The 12,405-nt window shown below is 43.4% G+C and overlaps 1 long non-coding RNA gene across 1 annotated transcript in view; it reads left to right on the top strand.

Annotated features, from left to right (window-relative positions):
• LOC149915906 (uncharacterized) overlaps positions 1–5,247 on the top strand; it is an 87,735-nt gene extending 82,488 nt beyond the window's left edge. Inside the window, exon 3 of the long non-coding RNA XR_016471270.1 lies at positions 5,194–5,247. This is a non-coding gene — a long non-coding RNA (uncharacterized LOC149915906). The remainder of the gene's footprint in view (positions 1–5,193) is intronic.
• The last annotated feature ends 7,158 nt before the right edge of the window (positions 5,248–12,405 follow it).

Raw genomic sequence — 12,405 nt, 5'->3', positions numbered from 1 at the left:
AGTAATAAATCTGGATTTTATATCATGCACCGAGCAAAGTCTAAATTAAACTACTGTATTAAACCTTCTATGAAGTAGACCTAATTAATTAAAAACACCAGGGTTAAGCAATTTAGCCATCAATCTCATAGTCTAAGTGGGGGATGAGGTACATATGGTAGCTTACTGAAGAAGAAAAATGAAAGACCTGTTCTCTCCAGATTCACATTGACATGATCTAGGGGAGGTTAAATATAAGCCGCTATTCCCAGGGAGACTTCTCCTGCAGTTCCCCCAGCAAGATGACTTTCCCAAAGCCCTCGGCAAGTTGGAGTGTGTCACTTATCTCCTTCTACCAGAGCAGCGAGAGGAACAAAGCAGGCTTGCGATGCCTTTCTGAAGGAGTCAGATGTCATGGAAATGGCACTGGGGCCAGTGCAGGGGGATTTTTCTGTGAGTTCAGATTAGCTAGTTATATCGCTCATGCAATTGAGTCTACCAGCACTCCCAGGAAAGGGAGATGATGATTTCTTTCCTTCCTCTCCAGAGATGGGTCCATGCCCAGGGAGCATGCACAAGGCTCAGTTTTCTTGGGTTCTATAGTGAGAACTGTTCTTTGGGGCTCCTTGTTTTTAGTAAAATGATCATGTTCCACATGTAGCCAGCAATATATTTAGAATAGTGGTTTTCATCATCTCCCACTCTCTCAAGTGGATCCCATTTCCCCACATCTTGCACACCCCCAGGGTGACTATAGAGAAAGGGAATATAGCTGCATCATCCCTGTCAAACTGTTGCAGTTCCCCAAGAGAAGAACTGTTGGTCAAGGACTTCATATAAAAGTAGAAATGAAATTCAGTGATGTTCATACTTGGATGTCAGAGTGGTACAGAATGATAAACAAGCCATACTTTGCTCAGGGTTTTCCTTGGAGCTTCTGCAGTACCACACAAATGTACTTTCTGAACACTTAAAACGGTGGAATGAAACAGAGTTAAAGATCCACTCTATGAATGCCTACTTGATTCCTGGTACCTTTCTATAAATTTTTCTTCATCCATTTGTATCTTACTTGAAACCCTCAAATAATGTGACAGTTAACTCTGCATGCACACACAGATCACATCATACTTAGCACCTCCCTCCTTTTTTCTACCCCAGACTTGACAACCTAAGTGTGAGTTTTTGTGCTGCGCTGCAGAGCTCTGAGCTGCACCCAACAAGCAAACTGACTCCTGCCATATGTAAAAATTCCCCTTTGGAGCAGAACTACAAATCATTTCTCTACAGAGTGAGTTGATTAAAGTGGCTGCTCCAGCCAAAAAATTATTTTGTATGTCCAGAACCTGTCTGGCTGCCTAGTGATGATGTGATGAACAGATCCACCAGGCAGGGGATGGCAGAGGTTTATGGCTGTAGATATAGATTGAAGTGGGATGGAGTGGGATCCCTTTTGGCAGGTGCTTTCCTTATTACCAACTCATCTGCCATGCAAAGAGGAACCCTCAGGAGTGCCAAACACCCCTGCATCAAACCCAGGAGTTTACCTTGTTTGTAGGCTCTTGAGCCATTGAATGTAGTTGAGGTTGGAGGAGCACTTCAGAGTTCAAGTGGTCTGGGAGCACTCAGCATAATGCACAGCCCACTTGAGCTGAGCTGCTGAATACAGGCGGCTGCATTGTGGCTCTAAGCAGAGTAAGGTCCAAACCTTGAGGATCTGGCTCATTATTTCTTATTCATCCTATATCCAGTAAAACCCTTTATTCTATGGAGGAGAATGAACCTAAAGAAGGACCTTGGGAATTGGCCTGCTGTAAAAAAAAAAAACAAGTTTACAGTCACTTGTCTCTCAGCGATCCTTTGAAAGAAATTATTCTGTGATATGTGCTCCTACAGACATGGCCTTTTACCTCTGGACTGTTATGGATCTAGCATCCTAAAATCAATACTCCATAAAGGGGATTCTAGGTGCATCTGCTAGGTCCCTAAGATAAGGTGGGATACATTTCTCATCTTAGTAAAGAGAAATAAGACTCTCTTGAGCTTCATTCACTCTGTCTAAAATCTTAATTGTGTCCTAGTGGTACATCTGTCTCATCTTTGTCTGCATAGGAAGCCAAGTGTGATTGTTCCCAATGTAGGTGAACTTCTGAAGTACAAGAGGAATCTGGGAATGAAATACGTTGATTGCCAATTGCACCCAATGAAAGCTGGCAGATGCATGTGGTACGGACTTGAGTTACTACTTTTGTAAAGATCATAAACTTTTAAAGTGAATTCAGCACACACAAAAAGCATTTATTTGGAAACAGTGCATGTAAGTCTCCTTTTAGTGTTATATAACTTTACTGCTGGCAAATTCTGGTAAATAAAAAAGAAAACATACTACTTCAGAATTGGTCTTCTGCATTTAAAAACAATGAAGCAAGAACAACAGAACAGGCCAAAAACATAACTTAATGCTCTTAAAGTACCTTTACAAAAACGCAGTAAGATAGGGGAGTTTTGACATGACACAGTGGGCCATGAAGAAATTACTTTAATAAGAAACAATACCTTTGAATATTCAGACCAAGCACTGAGCAGTAAGTCAAAAAGAAACTACTGCATGCAAATCTTCTGCAGCTTAGAGCTAATTAGACCTTTGCCTCAGAATGGCCCAAGCCTTGTGCAATGTGGCAATGGTTATGATAATTATATTTTCACTCTATGTTGGGCTGAGTTATATGTGTATTGCCTATAAATGCTAATGGCAAGTATGTATGTAAATCCTCTCCTCAATGAGGTGAGATTATGCCCTGACGTCTCTTAAGTAGCAAGTAAATGCAGCAATTGGGGTGGCAACTGTTCATGACTGGAAAATGCAGGACTTTCTAAAGCTTTAAGGGAAGTGATATTTAGCTGTGTGGATTGCTTGCTCACTGGGGAAGGTGGATAGGGGCAAGCAGGGATCACACTGATTTCTATCAAATATTATCAGTGGGAACAATGAAGAAAAAACATCAATTCCCCATGTGTACTAAGAGTTTAATCTACATAGGTGCATACTATTACACATTTTTAAGTATCTGATGTATCAAGGCTGCAGAAATAAGATTGTGATCTACTGATATAGATAGGTATAGGTATGTGATCTGTTGATGCTAGCCATGCCACCTTAAATGCAAACAAGTATTTCTGATTGCATGATCATTCCTCATTCTCAGCAACTTATTTTTTACCTGAAGACTAACTGAAGTGGTCTGTTAGTACTTAACGGGCCGACTGTGCCCATAGTCACATAAATCATACAAATGTGATATTGGTGTGCAAAGGGACATTCCTTCCTATGTTCTGTAGGCTACTGAGTGTAGGACTGGTCACACATTGTATTACCTCTATTATGTCTTGGCTTGCACCACAATGCACAGCTCCAAACCCACACACACTGGGCAGCTCACTGCTTCTCAATAGAAGCCCCTCATAAAGTGACTGAAAAGTGCACTGTACCAGGGAGGTGGGGGAGAAAATACTTTTTCTGGAGTAAGTTTCCACATTGAGGAACTTCTCAGTCATGCCAACTTGTCACATTATATTCTGCAGCATTTGGGGGCTCACAGTTCTTGGGATCTGACAGAGCCATAGCAGGGAGGAGGATGTGAGGGTCATGCTGTCAGGCTCAGTGCCTGTTTCACAAAAAACAAGCCACACACAGGAGGTTTCACGACCTAGACAGGTCTTTGCCAGAGTGTGCTCTGAGACTGCAATTCCATGAAGTCTGAAGCAAGACAGGAAGGAAGAGGTGAGATTTGCTTTCGCAAAGTGTTCCTTCACACAAAGAAATGAGAATCAGCTGAAAGGCACAAATGAACTCTTAGAGTGGTCCTGAACAAGACTTAGAATCATAGAATCACTAAGGATGGAAAAGACTGCTAAGATCATCCCCACCATGCCCACTGACCGTGTTCCTCAGTGCCACATCCACACTTCTCTTGAACAGCCCCAGGGACTGCGACTCCACCACTTCCCTGGGCAGCCTGTTCCAATACCGTGTACAGTAACATCTCCCATCCTGCCTTTTTTTTTTTTTTTTTCTCTTGGTATTACTCTGTTCTTATTCTAAGTATTTATTTACTGATTATGAGAAAAAACACACGACCTCACAGGACCCCCAGCAGGTGCTCACAGCCTCCACGGTCTCCTCGAACAACTGGGGTATTCTCTCCTCGCATATTATGGTCCTTTCCCAAATGTGGGAATGCAGAGTTCAGACCTGTTGGAGTATTTGGGGGGATTGAAAGATATAAATAAGCCAGCTGGGGCTTCAACCCACCAGCTCAGCAACATTATATCGTGCTAGTCTTTGTTTTCACTGTATCACCTATTTTTCAGAGCAGCGGTATAACCAAGTTGTAAACTGCACACCTTACAAATCAGTCTATCCTGACATTGCTGGAGCGTTCATTACAAGCTGTAAAAAAACACGAGCAAGGAAGGTTTCAGTTCTGCAGCCCAATTTTCCATTGCAATAACCCAATTAACTGGTGTGTGTTTGTTTTACAAAGCTCTAAGCTACAATAAACCATGCCGATACACAGGCTGCAGAAAGCTTCGTAATTAGGACAAGGTGTACAAATTAAACCACTCTTTTTAAACTTCAAACCAGCTAACTTCTGACATACTGTACTGCTGGGGCTTCTGGGACTAAACCCAATTAACATCTTAGTATTTTATAAGCATCGTTTTAATTGCATTTGTATGCAATCTTCTCTCCAAGAGCCTTTCAAGGTGCTAGACCTCGTTCAGATTTTATTACTTTAGTGATTTAAATCTCCTCTATCTGTGCTTCCCGTTAATAACGACTAGTGCTACTTCAAATGTCGGCCCAACATAAAACTGAGCTCTCCAAAGAATTATACTTTAAAACAGTTACATTTAACTTTATTATTACATGTTTAATTTTTTTTCTCTCTCTGTTTGAACATTACGCCTTGAACCATTTTATCAAGCTGTCGGTGCAGTAAGTGCTGGAAGAGCAAATGTTTTGCTTCCCAGCCTGCACACGAGGCGCTTTGTGCTGCATGAACTTGTCTTGGAGCATGAGCTTTCCTATGTGCAGCGTAGTGATTTGTGTCCACAGATTTTCAAGACATGGGGCAGTGGGTGGGGGGAGGTTTAACACTATGAGAGACAGTAAAACCAAGCCCTCAAACTGAGTTGCTTTTGTCTTTTTAGGATAAGAACTGCCCTCTCGTTTTGTCCACCAGAAGCCTGTGAAGCTTCACTCACGTGAGTAGTTTTATTGACTGGGATGGGATTGCTCAATGTGGGAGGAACTGGGCCTCAATGGGAGCAGTGGAACATTCCATGGAAATTGTGAGGCACTCTGAGGAATGTCAATTCCCATCACCATAATTTTTCTCTGTATAAAATTCTCTCAAGTGCTCTTTTCTTCTTCATGCATCTGCTTCTTTGGAAAATGAACCTGCACTTCAAAGATCAGGTAGGATTTGTAGAGAGATGTAGAGGCATTAAGAGGTATAACGGAACACCCTCTGCCCATTTAATAGAATAATGTATAAAATATGGCCCAAGATCCATTTTCCAGGACAGTATTTAATGTCCCGTTTCACATTCTTTCAAGGGAGAGAAAAAGAAACAGGCATGTGTTGGACCATATTGAAATGATGAAATGAATAAAGTGTTTATTTTAAAATGCTGGTAGACAAGCTCAAAATAGTCTCCTCTTTGGAGAATGCAACTTAGGATGAATATAAACTCATGTTGCTCTCATTTAGGATTTCTGTTAAGTGAATACAAATATTGGGCCTTAAAAATGCAGAAGGTTCCTCCTGAAATATTTTGAACCTCTCCACTTGATTGAGTGTCTTGTCAAACAAAACTGGCAGCAGATCTCTTGGAACTGCCTCAATCTATGCAGATACGATTTCTATCATGCCCTTATTATGTGTAGTCCATAATAAGGATGAGCACATATAAATCATTTCTGGCTGGCACTTAGGATGCAATGCTCAAAGGAGAAAGACATTTCTGTCTTCAAATGTCTAGCAATTTCTGATATTATACAGTAAGTCTCCCCAGAACCATACAATCCTCAATTCCATGCGGCCTTCTTATGAAAGAATGAGACTTTCATACCTTCCTTGCAAGAGCCACCAGAGCAATAAGATGTGTGCTGTGCTCCAGTAGGGTGGCTATATTGAACTTTCATTTGCAAAGCCTTCGCTAACAGCATTGCACAGAGATGAAGGTTTTTGCCTCTATCATTCCTATATACAATTATCCATGAGTAAGAGTTACTTTATATATAGTAGATTATACAGTTATGTATTATAGGAATACATTTTCCATGGAATGTTCTTCTATGTGCACACCTATAATGTGCACTAAAATAAACACAAACACTGTACAAATGTGTTGTGTTTTCTCAGCTCCCATAATCGAGCTAAGCCTTGGCATTGTAAAATGCAATAGCACCCGAAATGAGAGGTGATCTGAAAAGTCCTAACAAATCAGGCTTTCTCCAGACACAAACATACAGAGAGCTCGTCTAAACTAAAGAAGCCATTTTAAGAAAACAATATAGAGAGATGTATTTTGTCTGTGTTATGGTACTGGATTTATACCCATTTTATACTCTATCTCTTTAAAAAATATTTGTCTGCAACACATTAAAAGAAAAAAATCAACAGTCCTTTTCCAGAATTCTTTTTAAAGTTCCTCTCTCTCTCTTTTTTTTCTTTTAGTAGAATTTATAGGAAAAGAGAGTGTTTAGAAAACAGATTTTAAAATAGCTTGAAATATTCTGATCAAATCCTTAGTAACATTACCAGGAGAGACAGATCGAGGGAATGCCAATAAAAATGGAATATGTTTATTTTGGTAACAATTTTTAAGGACAAATTTTGGTTTTGGTGAAAGTAGTGACCTTTTTTATTAAGGGCATTGTATGCAAAATATTCCAACCAGTATAAAAAGACCAGCTCTTTTTTGAGAATAGTTTCATTGTAAGTAGATGAATGATTTCTTTGGTATTATATATGATGAAATGTTGATCCATGAGGTTTTATGCATTTATACATATACACCTACGTTATAGTGGAAAGATATCTACATAAATGTTCTACTTGCCAGATCCTGACTGTTTCCTACTATGCAAACAATCAGAACTTCTCAGTGAAGAGTTTAGCCACTGGGAAACTGAAAAGCAGAGGGCATTTTAGAGCAGGAGTTCAGTGCGTGGAGCTGTCAGACTTGATATCCCTGAATTTTAGGTGAATTGGAGAGCCTTGTTCCTACAGAGGTTGTTCTAAAGGGGACCAATGGCTTCTGGGAGCTGAGCTGTAGGGAGGAAGGGGCAGAGCATGGGAGAATATTTTATGCAAAAGAACAGTCTGTCGAGAATGGAATAGAAAATTACATTTCTTTAATGACAAGCTTTCTGTAAAAATATGGGGAGCCATGGAGAAGTATATTATTCTGTTTTCTTTCTTCCTACATGGGGGAAAATAAGAGGTGTCACAGTGAGTTATCAAAGCAGTGACACTAATGCTCCTGTGTAGTGTACAATTGCCGGCCACATTGCACACAATCACGTGTCATTATTACATTAACTGCTTTGTATACTCTTCATCTGACCTCAGCTAGCACAATTATAATAAGAGGAAGAAGCTCACTTGGCTAAAGGTTGCTTATAATTCTATCTTCTGCCCACGTAAAATCATGGCACTACAGCATATAAAATATTTTATAAAAACCAACACTTTCCCAGACTTTGTTGTCTTTCACAATCAGATCCTCTCCTGGCAGAGGGCAGCTCTCGCCTTGGTTAGTGCTGGATCAGCCCTGCCCTCCTTTGCTTTCCCTGTAGGTTCAGCAGAAGAAGCTCATGAGATACAGCAGCTCTTGTGCACACCAAAACAAAGCTGCCAAGGCTGCCTTTATTGGTGCACTGTGTTGCTCTGAGTGCACTTTTGATAGTGCAGTGATAAATAAATACAAGCAAATTAATTTGCTGTAATTGACAGAACAACTAGCGGAGCTGCAGTTGCAGTCTTTGTTCCTGGTGGCAATGAAAAGAACACAGCGTCACTTTCGGATCTCAGGTTTAATTTGTAATGAAAAAGGCAATATTTAATGTGCAAACTAAGTCACCTAGATACTGTAAATGTGGAACCCAGTAATACCTTCTCTAGAGTTTCTTTTCAGAACAAAACTGCTTTCACTTTGAGAAGAAATGCTGGTAATGGCTGCTGTTCTAGAATCTGAGCTCGAGTTCAGGCTTCATGGGGCGATGGGAAAAACAGAAGTGATGCAATGCTTTTCAGGAATCAATATTCAGCTCCTTGTGTGCACACTGGGTGTGTGTGTGTGTGTGTGTGTGTTTGCAGATGGCAGCTCCCTGACCCTGCCACAAAGCAGCAACACGGGAGAGTTGGAGCATCTCCATTTGCCCCACCAATAAAGCAGTCACTCTGCGATGTGCAAGGGAATCCCTTCCCACTTAGCTTTATGACATTCTAACTACGTGGCTTGTGGAGTATCCTGGGAAATGCTGGGAAATAGAAATATACAGCAGCGGATGTTTTCACTGGTGTTTCCTCCAGAATTAAATATGGATGGCAATTTCCACATTGTGAAAGAATATTCTGTGGCAGGTTGAGTTCTGTGGCAACGGTGCTTTGATTACAGCCCAGTGAAGCCTGAGGTCAGTCCCATTTCTCCTGCTAGGAAGTTTGACACCTGAGGACACTTGGTTTCCAAGATTTTCTCCAGTTACCCTCTCTCCACTCAGCAGATGCCACATTCAGCTCCACAGCTGGAACTTCTCTTGAGAAGAATGACAAGCAAGGGGATAGGCAAGGTGATGGAGAGGAATCAGAAGCATAGAGGAAGGGAAAATCCTGACTGCAGTGATATAGAAGGTGTCTGGGAGAAGCAGCAATGGCCAGTGCCATTAAGCCATGGATTGCACTGCCTAGAAAGATGCCCTTGTCTGCATTCACCCCAAATCCCCACTGCCCTGCTGCCTGCCGTGGAGCTCTGCCTTAACAGCAGTAGTGTGGCCTCAGCCAAGCATCCTGGCTCCAGAGGTGTTGACTGGTTTGTGTTACCAAGTGTTACTTTAAGAAACACAGGAAGTTGAAGTGTGAAAGTTTTATGTTATGTGAGAGAAGAGGTCAGCATGCATCTCAGAAAAGAAACAGTGAGAGTGCTTTGTTTCCAAGGCTGATGGTGAGAGCTTCAGAGGACTCTGTCCTGCAGACAATGGGGCTCTTCAAGGAGGTGGGAGAGGCACAAATACAATTTTCCTTGCTGCAAGAACTTTAGTTTCCAAGGGTCAAGATCAACTTTGGAAAGGACTTTTCATGCTGGATATTAACTGTGTGCATACAAGTCAGCATGAATTGCAGCTGTGAGGTGTAAGAGACATTGTACCTCCAGCATGACAAGCAGTGGTGAAATATCCTGTTCCGTTCTCCAGGCTATGATCTGCACTGGTTAGTGACCTGGTTTATAATGGAATCAAGCAGAGCAGATATTCTAGACATTCCACCTCAGTGCTCTATTAGTGACCCTGGAAATGGTATCAGCTGTGCCCAGATTGCCTTCATTTCAGGTGAGGGATGGCTCAAGAAAGCGTGTTAGATTCACTTTCCTTTAGTGGCAAAATCCAGCTTGGAAATGGCCCTGCTGATAAATGCTGCCTGAAGCAGGGGAGGTCAGACCAGTTAACTTGCTCTACTACTCCGTTAAGACCTTGTTGTAGTCATGAGACAAGAAAGGCAGTGGGCAAACATGGACATCTGTCAAAGGCACTTCCACAGTCCTTTCACTGCAGTGCTTAAGCAGTCCCCAAGGCACTGGTGCACGAGTAGAGGAGTGTTCTCATCTGTGGATGGGAGCCCTGCTCTCTGTAGTTCTGGGGTGTTCTTCTGCCACGTACCCAGTGAGAGGACCAGCCACCATGTTGGCTTTTCTCCTGAAACCACACAGAATCCTGAGACAAACTGGATGTCTGAGCTACCACCTCCCATCTTGGTATGAGTGCCAGAGAGAGCTGGGGCATGAAAGGGATGGCATTACTTGAAGAATTGCTTTGTGGGTTTTTTGTTTTGTTTTTAAATGTAACTATTTTTAGAGGTGAGCCTTTAGAAAATGGCAATTCAGTAATTGAAATAACGAACTGAATTTTTGTGGCTCTCTTGAAAGCTGACAAGGCTCCGCAACTTGGGGAGACCTGAAAATTCTTTCAATGAAATCCTCCCTCTCCCCTGCCTTATTCCCTTTAGCATTTGTCTGCAAAAGGATGATGAAATATTCAGTTGAGTGCACTCTGGGCCCAATCCAGTACCCACCCTACTAAATGACAACTTAAGTGTCTGCAGTGAGGGATGGCTCTGCTCGCGTTTGAAACTATTTCATAGAATCTTAGAATCATTTGAGTTGGAAGGGACTCTTAAAGGCCATCTGATGCGACTCCCCTGCACTGAACCAGGGACACCCACAGCTCCATCAGCACTCAGAGCACCTCCAGCCTGACCTTGGCTGTCTGCAGGGATGAGGCACCACCACATCTCTGGGCAACCTGTGCCACTGCCTCACTACTTTTATTGTAAAAAACTCTTTCCTTATATTTGATCTAAATCTTCCCTCTTTTAGTTTGAAACCATTTCCCCTTGTCCTGTCACAACAGACCCTACAGAGCGATTTGCAGGTCGCTTCATTGCCTTGCCCTCACCGAGGAGACACAGCTCATCTGCTGGATGGTGGTGGTCAAGCAAAATGTTGTGCAAATGCAAGCTGGTATTATTCTTCTTCTAATAAATGCCTCCTGTGACATTTCTTGCCCTTCCCTTTTCTGCAGTGTGCACCGGGCATTTGTCACAACAAACTACCGAACCAGATGGCCCCATAGCACCGACCAATCTGGTGGCTCCTGTGTGCCTGTAGCCACTCGGGAAGGAGAAAAAAAAAAAAAGAGAGACAGCGTGAAACCTGTCTCCGCATCCAAGCAGCTCTGCCAAGGCCACGGCCACTGGAGCAGAGCCGCTGGAAGACGGGCGGAGGGGCAACGTGCGGCGCGTCCCGCGTGGCACGATGGAAGTGCCGGGGGGATGGAGTGGGGCGGTGCGCTCTAGCTCCGGATTCAGCCTTTTGGAGACGCCCTGCTTGGCGATTTTAGCGGGCAGGAGGGTCAAACCTCGGCCTGTGAGGTGCGAGGGAGGCTGTCGGGCAGCCGGCGGCTCCGCGGGGCCGGCTAGATGGCGCTGGCAGCCCAGGAACGGCCCCGTAGCCGGCGCGCAGCCCGCAGCGGCACCCCGGCACCCCGAACGTGCCCACGGGCTCCGGCTGGGTTTCAATAGGTTGTGTCACACAGCTGAAGTTATAGGGATTTGATATAAACCCACCGTGCGGTAATTATGAGAGTAAAATGCATTTGGGGGAAAACATTTTGCAGACTTGCCAAGAGTAACAGCTTACAAATAAAGACCCATTCCTGCTCTGGCCTCGAGCTGCGCCCTGGAGAATTTGCACATGCATTTGAAATGAAACAATCCCCCTATCTCTGTGTTTACTAGGGGGAAAAAAAACTCCAAACCCTTCCTTCCATAAGTCCTTCTATAAATACGTTCCTGGCACCGGGCGGTTTGCAGACAGACATAAACTGCCAGTCTTTAATGTGAAATAATGTAAGGTTTTTAAACAGAAAGTTGGCTGCTAGAATTAATTGGTGTCTTATTTTTCCGGCTGGAGCTGCTGTTTGCAAGCGAGGGCCACATGAGCAGTCCTGCCGTCTGCATGGCAAATGAGGATGGTGAATGGCAGCTCTCAATGTATTACGCTGGCAAAGAGAAGGCAGCAAAGGAGGGGGGGAGTGGTGCACAAGAGAGTGGGAAGAAAGAGAGGGATCCAAAGTGAAAAGACACTGAATGGAATTGGAAAAAGAAGAGAAGATGGGAGAAGAATAGGAGAGAGGAGAGAATGGAGGGGATTATAGAAGAGAGAGAGAAATGAGCCAAGGGGGAGAGGCTGCAGGAGCACAGAGGACAGAAAAGCAGAGGTGGCCTTGGGCAATGCAGCTGGAGGGAGATTGCAGAGCTGCAGTAGGAGTTGAGTGAGAGTGGAAGAAGACAGCAGTGAAGCACAGGTAAACTCTCACCTAGCAGGTGCATGGTTTCTGACCCTCACATTCTCCAAGGGCTTCTCACCAGGCTGGAGGGGGCTGCTCTATGTTGCTATGGACTGGACTGGCCTCATCCAGGGCAATCCCTCTGCCTGGGAGATGTGGTTAAGAAGGTCAGGTCCCAGTAAGTTCCATCTGCAAGGGGTGTCTCCATCAAAGGAAAACATTTGTTACAGTATTTGGAGCTTCACAGGACATGCTCCATCCAAGGTGTCTGCTTTGACAATAAGAGGTGCAGC

The sequence above is a fragment of the Phasianus colchicus genome, chromosome 15 (assembly GCF_987193195.1).
Source record: "Phasianus colchicus chromosome 15, bPhaCol1.hap1.1, whole genome shotgun sequence".
In the NCBI taxonomy this organism is placed as follows: Eukaryota; Metazoa; Chordata; class Aves; order Galliformes; family Phasianidae; genus Phasianus; species Phasianus colchicus.
The sequence above is the reverse complement of the archived record's forward strand: the minus strand, read 5'-3'. Positions and strand labels throughout refer to the sequence as shown.